Below are 16,186 nucleotides of genomic sequence, written 5' to 3'. Positions count from 1 at the left end.
AAGAGGGCTCACAGCCAGCTGGCTTTGAGCTGCTGAAGAGAACGCTCCTGCATCCCTGTCCTCACTGCCCATCCCCCTTCAGTACTGAGATTCTCAGAATTACTTTAAGTTGGTCTCGCAGTGTGATGAAGAAGACAAGCAAACTTTGATGTGGGGGAAGATGCAGCTTACCAGCATGGTCCACGCTGTCCAGAAGCCCACTCCTTTCCTCACCGCACCCTGGAGCTCCGTAAGAGGGCTGCTGTGGGCAGACAGGGAGACCCTGTGAAGATGCCCTTTCCCTGCCCTGGTTGCTGATCCCTGAAGCCAAGGCGAGGACGCAGGACATGGCGGTATGGGGGGCAAGGAGGAGACCTCTGCCCACAGCCGTTCCAGCACCTTGTGGGCTGCTGCGCAGAGACAACACACTCTCAGAAACAACTTAGAGGCTAAGATAGTGCCTCCAAGATCAGGGCTCTTCTCCCTCATTTTATAGATGGGACCCAAGCGACCGTGTAACTTAAGCTGCTGGCAGGACCAGGATCAGAATTCTGCTCTTCAGGTCTCACAGGAAGCAGGGCAGTGTAAGCTGCTGCTTAGGAGCACAGACCAGAGCTAGGCCACCTGACTCTGCTACCTACCAGCTCTGTGACCTTGGGCAAGTGCATTTACCTCTCTACACCCCAGTTTCTCAATTATAAGATGTAACTAGAGAGGTGCCTAGGTGGCTCAGTCAGTTAAGCATCTGACTCTTGATCTCAGCTCAGGTGCTGATCTCAGGGTTGTGAGTTCAAGCCCCACGTTGGGCTCCATGCTGGGTGTGGAGCCTACTAAAAAAAAACAAACAAACAAACCAAAAAAACCCATGTAACTAGAGATAGCACCTACCTCAGAGGACTGTTTTGAGAATTGGATTGGTTATGATTTCCAAGGCTCAGAGATCACATAGACAGGAAGAGGCAAATCCAGGGTTTAAACCCAGGTCAGCCTGATCCTGAAAACCAAGTGTCTTCCTGCCCCCTACCTTGGCCCGCAAAAGGAAATCTTTTCAGTTATTGTCTCAGGGAGAGCTCCCTTGGTCAAGCTTGTATGTGCTAGAAGCTTGAGAAGTTTCTGTTCTCACACATGGGGAGACCAAGGCACAGACTGTCACAGCAACGTGTCACCTTAGGAAGGGGAACTGAGTAGTGAAGCCTGCATCAGATGTCCTTTGAGTCAGGTTATTGAGCAGAAAGGTAATCACAAGATGCAGGATAACAGTCCTGAACTACCAAGTTGGCCCTAGGACTCTGTGTCAAAGAGACTGGATTGGGCCCAACTGCCCTTTTCCCTTGTTTCAGGTACACCATGAGCCTGCCAGCTCCGTTGAGCAAAGGGAGCCCTTGAGATATGAAGCAGGAGAGCGGGGGTAGGCAGCACTAGGAAGAGAATCCTGTCATCCAACTGGTGAGACAGCAAGTCTGCTTGAGGCTCCAAGCCCTGCCGGGAATGTTTCACATTGGCCTTGCAGGGCCCTGGGATGCTGACTTGCTGAATCCTTAACCACCTTCCCTAGATCGGACTGACGCCTTCCTGCCCATCAGGATAGTATAAATAGATTTCAACTGCACCTATTTTTTCCCCCAAAAGTTGCTGATGGACTTAGCTAATCCCGTGCCAGGTTGGGATGATGTCCCTGTCTCTGTCATGGCAGGGTAGAGGCTCAGCGTTAGGATGGGAAGCCAGGGAGTAGAGAAGGGGCTGCTGAGTCAGCCGTGAGCACAGGGTACACCAACTGCCAGGCCTTGGCTGAAGTTCCCAAGCTGCCAAGGGAGTGGCACAGAAGATGACCCCGGCGTAGAGCTCCACCAAGAGCAGTGAGGGAATAAGAGAGGCAGGAAGGGTGTCTGTCATCATAGATCCTGGCTCTGCCACTGACCCGCTGGCTGATCTTTGGTAAACTGATGTCGTTAAGCCTCAGTTTTCTTCTCTGCAAAATGGGAAAAAATCATGCCTCCCTCTCAGGAGGGTCTTTGCAAAGATACCAAATCATCAGGTATGCCAGCAGCACAGCAAGGGCTGGCTTCGGAGCGGCGCAGGGTGGGAGTAAGAGCTTGGCTTCCAGGTCAAAGTGCTTGGGTTCAGAGCTTGGCTCTGTCACTTCCTGGCTGCTTGGCCCTAGAGGTGGGCTGGAGGGTAGGGAGGAGTACTCTTTGCAGCTCAGTTTTCCCACCTATAAAATAGAGTCATAGCTAAGTGCATCAAGCAATCATTATGAGGGCTTAAAGGGCTTGATACTTGCAAAACCCTGAGGACGGTGCTTGGCACATAATACATGAGAATCTGTGAAATACCAGCAGATGTTCTTTTTCATCTGTGTAAACTTATGCAACTTTACCTGCTGAAATTTCTTTTCAGCATCTGGAAAATAAATCTTCCTTGAAACTGTCATCCCTCCTTCCTATGAAGGATGGTGTTCGAAATCCTTCTTTCCCTCACGTGGCACTAACTGCATCTCATCCCCTGACCTTTCTCTTTTCCAGCCTTCTGGCTCCCTTCTCCTTAGGACGTTAGGCGAGACCACTGTCCCCTCTCTCCTGTTTGCAGCACGGAGCTCAGCGGGGGCTTCCTGAGTGCGTAGAAAGTCAACTCCCCGTCCAGTGTGCTCCGTGATCTGAGGGCTCTCCATGCATCCCTTCATCAACACTAATGGGAACGCCATCGTGTCCTAGGCACTGTGTTAGGTGCTGGAGGCAAGAGATGAATAGCCAAGAGATGAGGAGGCCAAAAAGGAAGAAAAGAGATCATTAAGTAGACTTTGATAAGTTAAACAATGAGGGAAGCCCTGAGTCCCATGGGAATACAAGGGAGGACTGGAGGGTTGGCAACGGTCTCCTAGGGGAGGTGACATCTCCTAAAAGGCACCCTGCCCTGGTCCCGGGCGCCCATTGAGCACATCTGGATGCTGCTGAACATCTGCTCCTCTGTCCCCTCCAAGGGCAGCTGACTCCTCAATCCCCAGCTGACCCACAGTTCCTCCTCCTGGCACATTCCCTTCCTCCACTGGGCCTTTCACATGGCATCCCCTCTTCCTACAGTTTTCTGTGGCTCCCCGTTAATGACTCTCCTTGTGTAGATCTTGGCTCAAATGGGACTTACTCCAGATAGCTTCCACCGACCTCCCTGACTAGGTCAAATCTCCCCATCAGTGACCGTCCTAGAACTTTGTACCCCTATTTTATAGCCCTGACTACATTATATGACTATTCAATTCCCAGCTCCTACAGATCAAGCACAAGGTTTAGTGAATAGCCGAATGACTGCATGAATACATAACCAATGAATAAGGCTGGATAATATGTATGTTAATCCTGAAAGACTATGGAAATTATGGCTTCTTTTTAAAGTTAGTTACAATAATCACTTATTTATAGTAACTATCATTTATTATAGTAATAATTGCAAAAATTTCACTTGTTCACTTATTCATTCACAAATATTAATGAAGCACCTGATTTGGGGCAGATGCAGTTCTCAGCACTGCGATGAGAAAGCAGTGAAAGAGTTAGCCAGGTGCCCTGCCCCATGGACTTTGTATTTGGGTGGAAAGCAAAGAGACAAAAGCATGAGGAAAGAAATCAGGCTTTGGGGGCACCTGGGTGGCTCAGTCGTTAGGTGTCTGCCTTTAGCTCAGGTCATAATCCCAGTGGGTCCTGAGATCAATCCCCACATTGGGCTCCCTGCACAGCAGGGAGTCTGCTTCTCCGAAAGAAAGAAAGAAAGAAAGAAAGAAAGAAAGAAAGAAAGAAAGAAAGAAAGAAAGAAAGAAAGAAAGGAAAATAAATCAGGCTTTGGAAAGTGACCACTTGTCACAACCCCACAGCTGCAGGCTTTTACAGCTCATCGTTTCCTCTCGGATATCACAAGGAGAAGGATGGCATTGACGCAAGAAATACAGGAAAGCTCCTTGGGAAAGTCCAGCCAGTGGGCTCCTCAGCACAGGTCAGCTCGGCAGGGTGGGGGTGGGGGGTCTCAGTTGTTGGTACCAAATGCTCGGACAGCAGGCTGGCTGGGCTAGGAGATGATGGGGCACCTGAGGCCCCAGCTGGAGGTAGATCAGGGCACGGCTGGTGTCTGATGCCAGGTGTCCTGCACTGGCCAGAGGGCTGCTGTTGGCTGCGGACACAATGGCCCAACATTCCCTGGCCTCAGCAGCCAGGAGCGGGAAATGAGGGCTGACCTGGCCAGTCCCTTGTGACGACAGTGAGTCCTGCAGCCCTTGAAACCTGAGGAGGTGGGCTGAGGTCAGTGCTTGCTTCTGTTCCCCCATTGGGGGTAAAATTTAGGCTTTGAATCTCTGCTGCCCTGAATGTGGGACTCCTTATAGTAGATACAGGGGTGACAGGATGGGGACTGCTCTAGGGAGGATGGATACGGGGGTGCGGCTGGGGTTTAGGGAGCTGCCTCCTTAGGCTCTGAGTCGATGGAATGATGTGTGGTTCTCTGCACTTTATGGGCTCATGGTAACAGCTGCCAATTCCCTTGTACACTCAACAAATGTTTATTGAGCTCCTACTGTGTGCCAGACCCACGCTGTGCTGGGTGCTTGAATGGGATGTGGTCCCCAGCCTCCCTCAGATCATTTGGGCAACCTTTTGTTCTTTCTAAAGCATTTGTCGGGATCTCAAGCAATCCTTGTTACAGTCCTGTGAGTCCCATGAGAGCATTACTGTTGTTCCCATTTGACGGATGGGCAAGAGAGGCAGAGAGAGGTTAAGCAATTTGCTTAAGGGCAATCAAGGTAAAAACCAACAACCAGGTCTTTTTTATTGTTTTGCTGAGCCCCACCAAGGGGAGGCAGGGAAGTACTTTATTTTGATTTTTAATGGTTCACCCTCACCATTAGAGGCTGAAAGTAAAACTTGACAAATTCGGGAAGGCTTCATGGAACCCCTGACCTTGATTTCCTTACTCACAATTTCATTTTTAGCACCTTCTTCCTAAACAGAACCAACACCCTTGACAGGCAAGAGGATAGATCAGAGATCTCTTTAAAGTTCTTGCTATTCACCACTAATGTCACACTTTGGTGCCCACCTTGACCAGTTCTGCTTAGAAGACCTCACTGGCTGGACGCAAACCCAGCTTGGTTTGAAGTTGCAGTGCCTGCTTGGTTACACGCACAGACCCTGCAGAGAATCTCGTGCGTCTGTGCTTCTGCTTCTGCACTTCGTCCAGCACCAAAGAGCACCCTGTTCCCCACACAGGCACTCAATAAGCCCTAATTGATTAGCTGATTGGGAACAGCAAATACATAGCTGAAGGGCCTGGAAATACAATTTCCCAAAGGCTGCCGGCCAGCCAGGGGCTCAGGGGACAGGTGTTTTCAGATCCACGTGCTTGCTCATCCCCAAGGCAAAGTTTAAGGTGAGCGACTGTGCGTTACTTTAGAACAGCGTAAAATTGGAAACATGCAAATACTCGGTGATAGGGGAATAGCTAAGCTATCTGGGTTATATTAAGATTCCGGAAGACTCTATAGTTTTTAAAAGTGATGACATGATATCACACAGAGAAATGTGTACCAGGTACCGAAGCAAAAAAGGCAGAATATGAAAAGAATGTAGAAATATACATACATACCTTTAGAAAGATGAGAAGAAAACTTGACTACTTAGTAGCCCCTTTACGTGTGTGGAGGGGAGTGGTTAGAGTTCATTAAGCAAAAAGAAAGGTTGTAGGGTCAAGTCTGTCACACTGTGTGGTATAATAGGGAGAGTCCCTAGGACTCAGATGGCCTTGGGATCCTCATGCTGTCAAACATGGACGATGAGATTTTTTTTTTTAAGGTTTTATTTATTTATTTGACGGAGGGAGAGAGAGGGAGCACAAGCAGGAGGAGTGGGTGAGGGAAAAGCAGTCTCCTCCTGAGCAGGGAGCCCGACGCAGGGCTCGATCCCAGGATCCTGGGATCACGACCTGAGCCGAAGGCAGATGCTTAACCAACTGAGCCACCCAGGCGCCCCTGAACAATGTGATCTTAAACAGTCCACTACGCTGATCTTTAGTTTGTTATCTGTCAAGTAGGAATTTTATACTTGCCCTGTCTGTCTCACAAGGTAAGAATTGTAAGGCCATTTAGAGTTTTTATTTACCCCCACTTAATATGATATTCTAGATTTCCATGTAGAAGTAATAACGCGTTTGACCATGAGGTACTGATTTACACCTGGCCCAGAAGCTACAAAATATACAGCATATAAATGTTACTATTTTTCTGAAATCCAAAAAGGAGCTTTGCAAAATCCCATGGGTTTTGAGTAAGGAATCATGGACCTGTACTAAGCATGTTAGGCATGTTATTTAACTTAACCTTCACAATAATCCTATAGAATAAGTTTTATCATTCCCATTTTACAGATGAGAAAACTCGTGTGCCTAGAAATGAAGGAATTTGACTCCCTATTAAAAATAAGTGGGCCAGTTCAGGTCAGAAGCATTCAAAGCCCATGATTTTGGCCATGGTGACCACATCAGCAGGAGTCCAGAAATGCTTGCTAGAGTGACATCTGCTTGCATTTGACTTGTGAGACTAATGAAGGAGAATATTTCTCCTAATATCTGACACTGAGTGGATGCCAAGCACTCGTCGAACATTGTCTTATCTGGTCTCCACAACTCTGGGAGCTTTGGACTAGTATTAGCCCCATTTTTAGATGAAGAAACTGAGGCTTAGACAGGTTATGTAACATGCCCACATAAGTCAGGGACCTGAGGTTCAAACTCAGGTCTAATGATTTCAAAGCCTGAGATGTTGCATCTTTCATTAGGCAATCAGGAAGTTCTCAGGGCAACATGGAGTGTAGAAGGCCACATTCCAGAAAGACCGAGCAAGTGGCTGGTGGCAAAAGAGAGTTATGAATGTAGAGCAATCTGGCTCCTTCCATTTCCTGGTCCTTCCCCTTCCCTCCCTCTCCCTTCCCTGCGCCTTCCTCCTGTGCAACAAGGTCAGCTGTCATCTCAAGGACATGAAATGTAAGCTAGGATTGATGTCAAGTGCCTTCAGCAGAGTCATAGAAAGGAAAATATATGAAAAATATATCTGATGCACAGATATGTCCATCAGAAGAAGAAAACTTGTTTCTTAGGATATTCAGGGCCTACACAAAGGCAGAAATGAGGAGATATTCCTGCAAAAGGTGCCATCTGGTCCTGCTGGTCAACAGGCCTAAGACCCTGGGGAACCGATTGAGCAAAAGTCAGCAAAATAATGCCTAATGTCATTGCGTTTTCATTTCTAAAGCAATCCGAGGCAGAGGCTTGCTTTTTTGGTATCGAAGAGTTGCAGACAAGGTTCTGTCCCCTGCCTTGACCCTCGGCTTTGGAAAGACTGTCTCAGGAAGGTGCCTGTGGACAAGCCAAGGAGGCGGTGGGCACTAGATGTCCTTGACTGTCCACCCAAAGGTGGTTGGCAGACTGTCTACCTTTAAAGGACTCCCAGGGACCCTACTGCAGAAAAGGACAGCTCCTAAATCAGATTAATCCCAATTGGATTCGAACTGAATCCTGGGGTATATACAAAATTTGAAAGGTCATCTGCATTTCTGGGTGCTTTACCATTTATGAGTGAAGGGTTTAGGCTGGGGTGCAACCATGTCAGAACTTCTTCCAGGATGCCAAGCCTAGACCATAACAGGCAAGGTCTCCTGGAGGTGGAGTGGGAACTAGACAGGAGGTATTAGTTCAAGGCATGACCAGCAACTTGTGAAGGTAAGGAAATCAGAGCGCGAGGGTTAAAGATCTGATTGCAGGTGACAGTCAAATGTTTTAAAAAAGGCATGTAGAGGGAATCTGGATTGTGCACCTGTAGAGAGTAGGGGAGGGGTTGGTTACAAGCAACAGAATCAACTGACTAACATAAACCAAAAGGAATTATTTGGAAAACTGGGAGGAACAGCTCAAGGAGTTGAAGGAAAGGCCAAAGAACATGCTGAGAGAACAAAAGAAACCCAAATGGTGAGATGTTTTAAACTCCCACCAGCTAGGGTTACCAGTTGGCCCTGGTTTGCACAAGACTTTCCCAGTTGGGGCACAGAAAATCCCATATCCTAGGAAACCTCTTAGTGTCAGGCAAACCAGAATGGCTGGTCACCCTATGACCCGCAGGGTGGTGGGCCAGAGTTGACCAGTGAAAAATCCCCTGGGGGCAATGCCCAAAATCTTTTATTTATTTTATTTTTTTATTTTTAAAGATTTATTTATTTATTTTAGGGAAAGAGAGCACACACAAACAGGGTGAGGGGCAGAGGGCGAGGGAGAGAGAGAATCCCAAGCAGACTCCCCACTGAGCCTGCCGTGGGGCTCAATCTCACTACCCTGAGATCATGACCTGAGCCAAAATCAAGAGTCAGATGCTTAACTGACTGATCCACCCAGGTGCTCCCCAAAAAACTTTTAATAACACGAATGCCTAATATTCCATTTAAAAATGTTTGCTGTGCTGAATTGGAATCTAATACTCTCTCTGGTTGCTCCAAGCCTTCAACGTGGTTGCTTCTACACTCCCTCCTGGAGGGAGGCTAGAATGTGCTCCCAGTGAATTAAACTAAATTTGGACTACATCCACTGAGCTAAATCTCAGAGGGGCTCAGTGTCTCATCAAAAGTCATACAGATCATGAATGTGGGAGAACCAAGTCAGACTGTTATTTCCCCACCATTGCCCTACTCTGGGGTGTCCTAATACTGCCAGACCCTGGAGACTCCAAGGTCTGTGGGTGGGATGGTGGCCTGAGCATCCAGGTAGCTTCAGGAGGGCCTCTGCAGCCTGTTGCAATGTTCCCCAGGGCAAGAATGCTTATGTAACAGGTAGAGAGAAGGGTTTGCCAAAACCAAACAGACCCACCTTTCAGTTGTGCTAACCCAATCCATGCCCCAGCCTCTAGGAGAACAAGACACGTGCTAGGGGTATGAGGGACCCCAGGCTCTGCCTGCAATCCTCCCCTGCCTGGTCCTGTCCCTTAGGAGGGGTTCCTGGGAGGGGGCTGGGCCAGGTCCCACAATTCTCCATCCTTAAGAACTCTCTCCATCTCTCTTCCTCATTCCCCACCTCCCCGATAAGGCCTCCAGGGGCCTCCACACTCTGACTCTGTCCCCATCTTGTACTCCTTACCCCTTTCCTCACAAGCACCAGCCACAGTGGCCTTTTATCTGTTCCTTGGACTCTCTGAACTCATTCCCACCTTCGGGCCTTCCTACTAGCAGTCTTCTCTGCATGAGTCCTCCCCATCTTCGAAGACAGGCCGACCCTCATTATCCAGATTCCAGGCTAGTGGTCATCTCTGCCCAAAGACCTCTCAGGGCCGCCCAGGCTAAAGGAGCTACCTGCTCATTTGCCTACGCTTCTGTTTCAATGTATTATAACCTGTTATTTTCTTGTTTATCATCTGTCTCTCCCTGCCTTGGTTTACAAGACATTTCATGATTCAGGCCCGGCTTCCCATGAACTCCATTGTTCACCCCTGGGAGCTAATGCAGACCCTCAGGGACCCTGCTCTCTCTGAGTTCCCAGCCTCTGCACCTGACTTCCTTTCTCCCTGGAGGCTGCTCTTCACCCCACCTCCCACTTCACCCCCTGTCCTGACTAAATCAGACATAGACATAGTTGTCAACCCCTAACTCCACTTAATTCCTTTTCTCCTCCATCAGCCAGCCCATCAGGGTTCTCTGCGTCCTGTAATGCAGGGGAAGACATCACTCGGGGAGGGCAGAGATGAGTCTGCCTTGTTCCCTGCTGTGCCGGGGGCCTAGCGCAGGGCCTGGCACACAGTGGGGTGGATGGACACATGAAATCCGTCGCATCGACAGCACTGGAAGAGCATAGCCACTGCCGCTGGCAGGCTGTCACACGGAGAGTTTCCAGGGAGACGGCTCCCACCCGGAGTTGGCCTGAACGAACCCGAGAACTGCAGTGGATGGAGACCGTGCTGCCGGCTGCAAGAGCAGTAGGAGTGTTCCAGTGAGAGGAGCACAGGGGCAGGAGCAGGGGCTGCGGGGAAATGACACGCTGTTCTCTCCAGATTGCGCAGGACTGAGGGGGAGGTGAGGAATGAGGCCAAACCACAGAGGGTTGTATAAGCCTGGAGGAGGCAGAGAGCTGGATACTAAAGATAATGGGAGATCATTAAAGAGTCTGGAGTAGGGAGGGAAATAGTCAAATCTGCATCTAAACTGAAAAACCACAGCAGCTGGGTGTGTTTTGGGACGAAGAGCTCCATCCTCAAGCTAGATCCTTGAGTTCTCTCCCAGATTACCCCACACTATACTTCTAGCTCGCGCTCTTAACCGGTACAGGAGGCAAGGGCTTCAGTAGAAATCTCCCCCCTTAATCCCTATAGGAGGTTGAATGGTGCCCCTCCCACCCCCCCAAAAAGGTCTAGTCACATTCAAACCCTTGGGACCATGTGAACACGACCTTATTTGGGAAAAGGGTCTTTGCGGATGTATTGAGCTAAGGGTCTTGGAGATAAGATCATCCTGGGTTACCGAGATAGGCCCTCAAGCCAGTGACAAGTGTCCTTAGAAGAGGCAGAAAAGGAGAAGACCAGACAGAAGAGGAGCAGGCCCTGTGACCAGAAACTGGCATGGTGTCGCCACAAGCCTGGGAAGCCAAGACACGCCAACAGCCACCCTGAGCGCTTGGCACTGAAGGAACATCTTTGCCCACACCAAGAACTGTGTCACCAGAATGAAGCAATGGACAAGTCAGTGGAGCTGGGTCTTGGGTCAAGCTCCCAAGACCCTGAGAGTGAAGCTGGCAGGGCTTTGCGGAGACGAATGTTTTGGCAAGAGGGGGTAGGACAGTGAGTTGCTCAATGGATGTGAGCGCAGATATGGCAGGAATGGTCATTGTCCAAATAGGATTCGTAGCATCAGGTTCCCAAAGGGGCCTGTGGGGCTCTGGAACAGTCAGTCTGGTCTTTAGGGTGGGCTTACTAGGGCCGACACTGTCAGGCTTCATTCATTAAGCGTTCCTGAACATACCCACTGTGTGCTGGCTTTCTTCTGCACTGTACCCATCTAGGCACAGTCAACGTCTGCATTTCCAGACAGTGAGCAGTAGCCAGCCCATCTCTGAAAAAACCAGTATTTGACCTGAAGGTCTGCACTGCGTGTGTGTGTGTGTCTTCCCTTCCACCCTGGGGAATCCTCACCTATGTCTATAGAAGAGTCAGCTTCCTCTGTTAGAAGTTTCTCTCTTGGAGGGCTAACCAACTTTGCAATGACGTAACTATCTCTGTGAGTGCCCATTCAGTGTCTTTCTCCCCGGCTAGCTGTACAAGCACCCCCATGACTACCCCTGGCTCACTGTAGGTATCCCATAAGAATCTGAATGAAACAGGCCAATTCTCAGGTGCACCTGAGTTTTCAGAAGGAGAAAGATTTCATTTGGTCATTACAAATCCTCCGAGAGTGCCAACAGCTAGGGGCTCGGGCTTCATCTTAAGAGAAAGAAATAGAATCAAAGGGAAAAGGCCAAGGGCAAAAATAGAGCCACATGTGGGAGGTGAAGATGTCAATCTTAAACCCAGGGCTGCCGGAGGCCAAAATGTTACAACCCTCCCTCCTTGTGCCTATTTTTTTTTTTTTTAGGTCTTGGCTAAGAGGGCACCCTATACCTCCTTCCTCATAATCCCAACTCCCCCCCCAAAACTCCCCCTCCTAAAGATTAATTTCTCTTTGTGAATAGCATTTGGATGGGCTGGACTCTAATGATGTCCAGAATCTCATCAAAGTAAAAGGGGCACTTGACTCTTCACAAATCCTCCCCAGAGTGTTGTCTTCTTACACTCAAACAAAAAAGTGATTTGCAGAGAAATGTGGTAAGTCCATGTTGTGGACTGGTTGCCACCAGATTTCCTCTTGAAAAAGATGAATAACAGTACCCACCTCAAGTGGGAGAACATTTGAGATCGTGCAGACACACTCAGTGCCCTGCCTCGTTGCAGTCCCAGTAGTCAGTACAAGTCTCAGAGCTGACAGTGGTAAGAACTGCAGCTGTTGTTAAAATTATTAAGACCAGTCCCTCTAACTTGCAGTGTGATCAGTCAGTTGCTCCCATTCCCTGAACCTGTTTCCCTGCTCACCAAACACAGGCCGTCCAGCTATCCCCAGTTGCACCATGGGTGTGGACCAAGCTATCCTTCTGAGATGGGCACCCCAGAAGGAAAGGCAAGGTTATGGTCATTCACTCATTGTTATTAATTAAAGATTAGGCTCTCGTGAAGGGTGGGCAGATGTCAGAAGATCAGCCAGGGTCCTTGGCATTAGCTCTCCTGGGGCCCTTGCCTCAATGCAGTGTCATCGGAGGGTCCCTTTGGATTAGATGAAGGTGGGGCAGAGGAGGTGAAGAAGGAAAATATCAAGAAAGGAAAGCATCCGTTGAATAGAGAACAGAAGGAGCTGGCCAGGTAAGAAGGGTCTTGGGTACCCTCAGACTTCTTATTCTGAGCCCTACCTCTTGCCTTTTCTCTGAAGCTCCATAAGGTAGACCCTATTTCATGACGCTTGCCTCTTTCTCTAAAAACCTGCTCTAAGGCAAGAGCCTTATATATTTGTTTATACTAACATGTAAATGGCTGTCAGGGCTTTATGCTTGCTTGTTTTTATAAAGGGAAACGGTTTCAGTCAAAGAAATGAATACCTTTAAGGGAGTGGGGGAGGCAGAGGACCTTCCCAGCAACTCGGAAAGCACACTGCCTGCTCCATCCAGAAAACCAGTGGCTGTGGCAGTCAGGACCAAGCCATCTGGGTTTAGTTGAACTGACCGAACAATTTCTCTTTCTGGAAGTAGGAAAGTAGGCAGGAGCATGGTGGGGGGAGAGGAGGATGAGGGACAGTAGACAGAGCAGAGGTACACAAAGTAGGGAAGGATTATTCCCTTCAAAGTCACCTCTCAGGGAATGAAGAGTTGCTAGGAAGGAGTGCGGAGCTCTGTTTCTTCAAAGCATCGCTTTTGATGTAATGAAAATAAGGGGCCCTGGTGGCTCAGCTCTTTGGAGTAGCCTCAGCCTCCCCGCTTGGCCCCTCTTGACTCATGAGCCACCCCAGGTCATGGCTGGTCTATATCAAGAAGAGCTCATCTCCTGAGCCGGTGCAGCCAACCTGGATGACTGCCCACGCCTCCCCATCTGCTTTGCAGCTTCAGACCAAAGTAAGATTATGGACCAGATCATGCTCCTGGTGAAGAATGGGGGGTTAGGTGGAGAATTCTCGTTCCTGGGAGGGTCAGAGCAGAGATGGTAAAAAGGACTGTCAGGGAATACCACCGGCCCTCCTCACGGGGTGTCTCCACCCAACAGTCCTCCTGGTTTAGGACAGCAGCACGACACGGTGTGAAGGGCTTGGCCTTCAGCGGCCCCTAAGAAAGGGGCTCCAAAATAGAAGAAACAGAGATGGATCAGAGTCAGTCCTGGAACACAAACACCAGTATATTTGATGTGCACGAATGTGAAAAGGAACAGACAAAGAGACCGATGGAGACAGAGCAGGCGATGGGCGCACAAACCAGTCATGTGTCCTTCTGAAGAGCCGCTGCAGTTGGGAGACAGTCCCACCCACTTCCAAGTGGGAGAGCCGGGGCCAGCAGCTCCTCCAGGTCTAGGGTGGCCTCAGGGTGGAAGGTATCCTCCCTGCCTTAGCCATAGCTCTGGGGCCGGGCCTCCCTCCTTTCTGCATCCCCCATGATGATATCTGCGCGGCCCAGAGCTCCATCAGTGCAGGTTCTCAGGAACTGACCCACTCAGCACTGCCTCCCCCAGGAGACCCATGCAGAGAGTGAGGGACTAGGACAAGAGGATTTCATGGGCACTCCCTATGTATTATTGCTGTAGATAAGCATAGGCCATTGTGACTCACTGGCAACAGAGGGGACAGGGCACAAGGGACAGGATGCCTAGCAGACCTCAGAAGCGGTTCAACCATGCAAGGCAGCACGTGGCAATCCATAACTCAAAAATGCTGCCACGTCTAGTGGAGAGAGATCCAGGACACCAGAGGTTCACACACAGCCAGCAGACTCTTCCTGCCAGCACCCTCACTGCTTGGCAGAGCTGGGGTGCCTGGGCACTAAGGGATGAGGGCCCTGAAGATACCCAAAAAAGCAAGAGTTGAAGTCTGGGCTACCCCTGGTGAATTCTGAGCCTGCTGACCCTGAGCTCCAGCCCTGGATTGTTGCCTCCCTTCGCTGGGGACTCTGTGCCCTATGAGGGACAGTAAGAGCCACAGGACACCTGCATGAAGCAGAAAAACAGCGCTCTGCACGTATCAGGCAGGCAGGTTTACTGCAGGACCTCCCGTCCTTGGGAGTCTGTAGGCCCCCGAGAAAAGGGTGCCAGGGAATGCCCGTGGGGCAACATCTGGAGTGGCCAGACCCGATGGGCCACACAGGGACTTGCTCTGGCTGAGAATCATGGAGGCCCTGTGCCAGCAGACACTGACAAGCTGCCCACAGATTCAGTAATGGGAGGGGCGGTCTAAGGTGGGTGGTGTGGTCTAGGGGCCCATGTGAGGGGCCTGGAAGGGTGTTGGAGTCCAGAAAACTGAGATATCACAGAGTTAGGGGACAAGGCCAAGGAAATCATTTCCCAGAGGGGACAGGGAATTCAGACAATATTTTTCCTCTGCAATCCCTTCCACCTGTAAATGGAAACCCGAATCCCTGCATGCCCCCAAAGCCCTGGAATTGGGGCCACAGTAAAAACAAAGGTAGGTCTGGCCCCTGCAGAACGTAGTTCGTGCCTGGATTTGAGCAGCCCGGCCGGGACACAGAGGCTGGGAAATGCCCTTCCTCCTGTCCTGGATGGGGTCAGTTACACAAAACAACCCTGTCAAAGGCAGAGTCTCCCAGCCTTTCTCCCCATTCTGCCCATCCCCAGCCCACCGGCCCTGGCTCACACCCTGGCTGGTGCTACCCGCGCAGTCCAGGTGGAGCAGCAGGGCAAGGAAGAGGAGATTCTCTCCACAGGTGGTATTTTCATTTTTTTAATGATCTGTAAAAAGGGACAGGCTAATTTCTATCTAAGAGTCCTAGTGTGGTCAAGATAAAACCATGTACCATGGCATAGGCTGCGTTCTGATGGACCGCTCCCCTCAGGGAGTGGGGGCAGAGCCAGAAGTGGGCTGGAGTGCGGATTTCACCTGTCCACCGCCAGCAACAGACCTGTCACAGAGGAAGCGGGGGCAACCAAGATGACAAGGCCCGTGAGCATGGCAGGGTCAATACTGTTTAAGGAGTAAGCTCGAAAACTCAGCCTTGCTTGGGAGGGGTGGGACGGGGGTAGCCCTGAGGAGGTTTTGCTGCAGGGCTGGGGCTATGGCAGAACCAGCTGATCGCTTCCCAGTAAAGAGGCTCCAAAGACCCTTGCAAAGTTGAAAGGCTATTTTCTTTTTCTCCCTCACTCATTCTGCATGGGTCTCCAACACAGGATGCCTGCTCCTCCAATCCCTAGAAAGCTCTATTGACTGACTGGCTTGAAAAGAAACCAAATGCCTTCTCCACCCCCCCCCCAACTCCCTTAAACTGATTTGTCTCTAGGTCCCCACTGTGGCTCTGAGGGGGTGCATCTTGGCCTGACCGTTGTTGGGGAGGGTATCATTCAATTCAGCCGGGCACTGTGGGGAGGGGGCACTGCCACAGCCCGCCAGACAGGTGAGGAGTGTAAAAGGGGAGCTTCCCAGTCATCAGGCAGCAGACACAGTGGAAGGAAGGTCGCGAGAGGGTGGCAGGGTCCGTCTCAGGGCTCTATCTCTGGCAGCTGCTGTTTTGGCCAAGGAGTTGGGGAAGGGAGTGGGTGTGGTGACTGACATGGATAAAGGGGCTGCTAGTGGTAAAGGTCTTGAAAATAAGAGAGAAAAGGGGGAAACGCCACCGAACACACAGGGATTGAAACCTCCAAAAGCCCAAGGTTGGTGGGAATCCAGCACCAGGTCCGTCTCAGGGCTCTATCTCTGGCAGCTGCTGTTTTGGCCAAGGAGTTGGGGAAGGGAGTGGGTGTGGTGACTGACATGGATAAAGGGGCTGCTAGTGGTAAAGGTCTTGAAAATAAGAGAGAAAAGGGGGAAACGCCACCGAACACACAGGGATTGAAACCTCCAAAAGCCCAAGGTTGGTGGGAATCCAGCACCAGGGGGGCCCCCAGAAGGCCAAGGGAACGGGGGGGGGGGGGGGG

The 16,186-nt window shown here is 50.3% G+C and overlaps 1 long non-coding RNA gene across 1 annotated transcript in view; it reads left to right on the top strand.

Moving 5' to 3' along the window:
- The window catches only part of LOC103671929, a 49,617-nt gene extending 38,858 nt beyond the window's left edge, over positions 1-10,759 (top strand). Inside the window, exon 5 of the long non-coding RNA XR_005837683.1 lies at positions 9,666-10,759. This is a non-coding gene — a long non-coding RNA (uncharacterized LOC103671929). The remainder of the gene's footprint in view (positions 1-9,665) is intronic.
- The last annotated feature ends 5,427 nt before the right edge of the window (positions 10,760-16,186 follow it).

This window comes from Ursus maritimus, unplaced genomic scaffold (genome assembly GCF_017311325.1).
Source record: "Ursus maritimus isolate PB19 unplaced genomic scaffold, ASM1731132v1 scaffold_25, whole genome shotgun sequence".
In the NCBI taxonomy this organism is placed as follows: Eukaryota; Metazoa; Chordata; class Mammalia; order Carnivora; family Ursidae; genus Ursus; species Ursus maritimus.
This window is presented reverse-complemented; position numbering and strand designations above follow the sequence as displayed.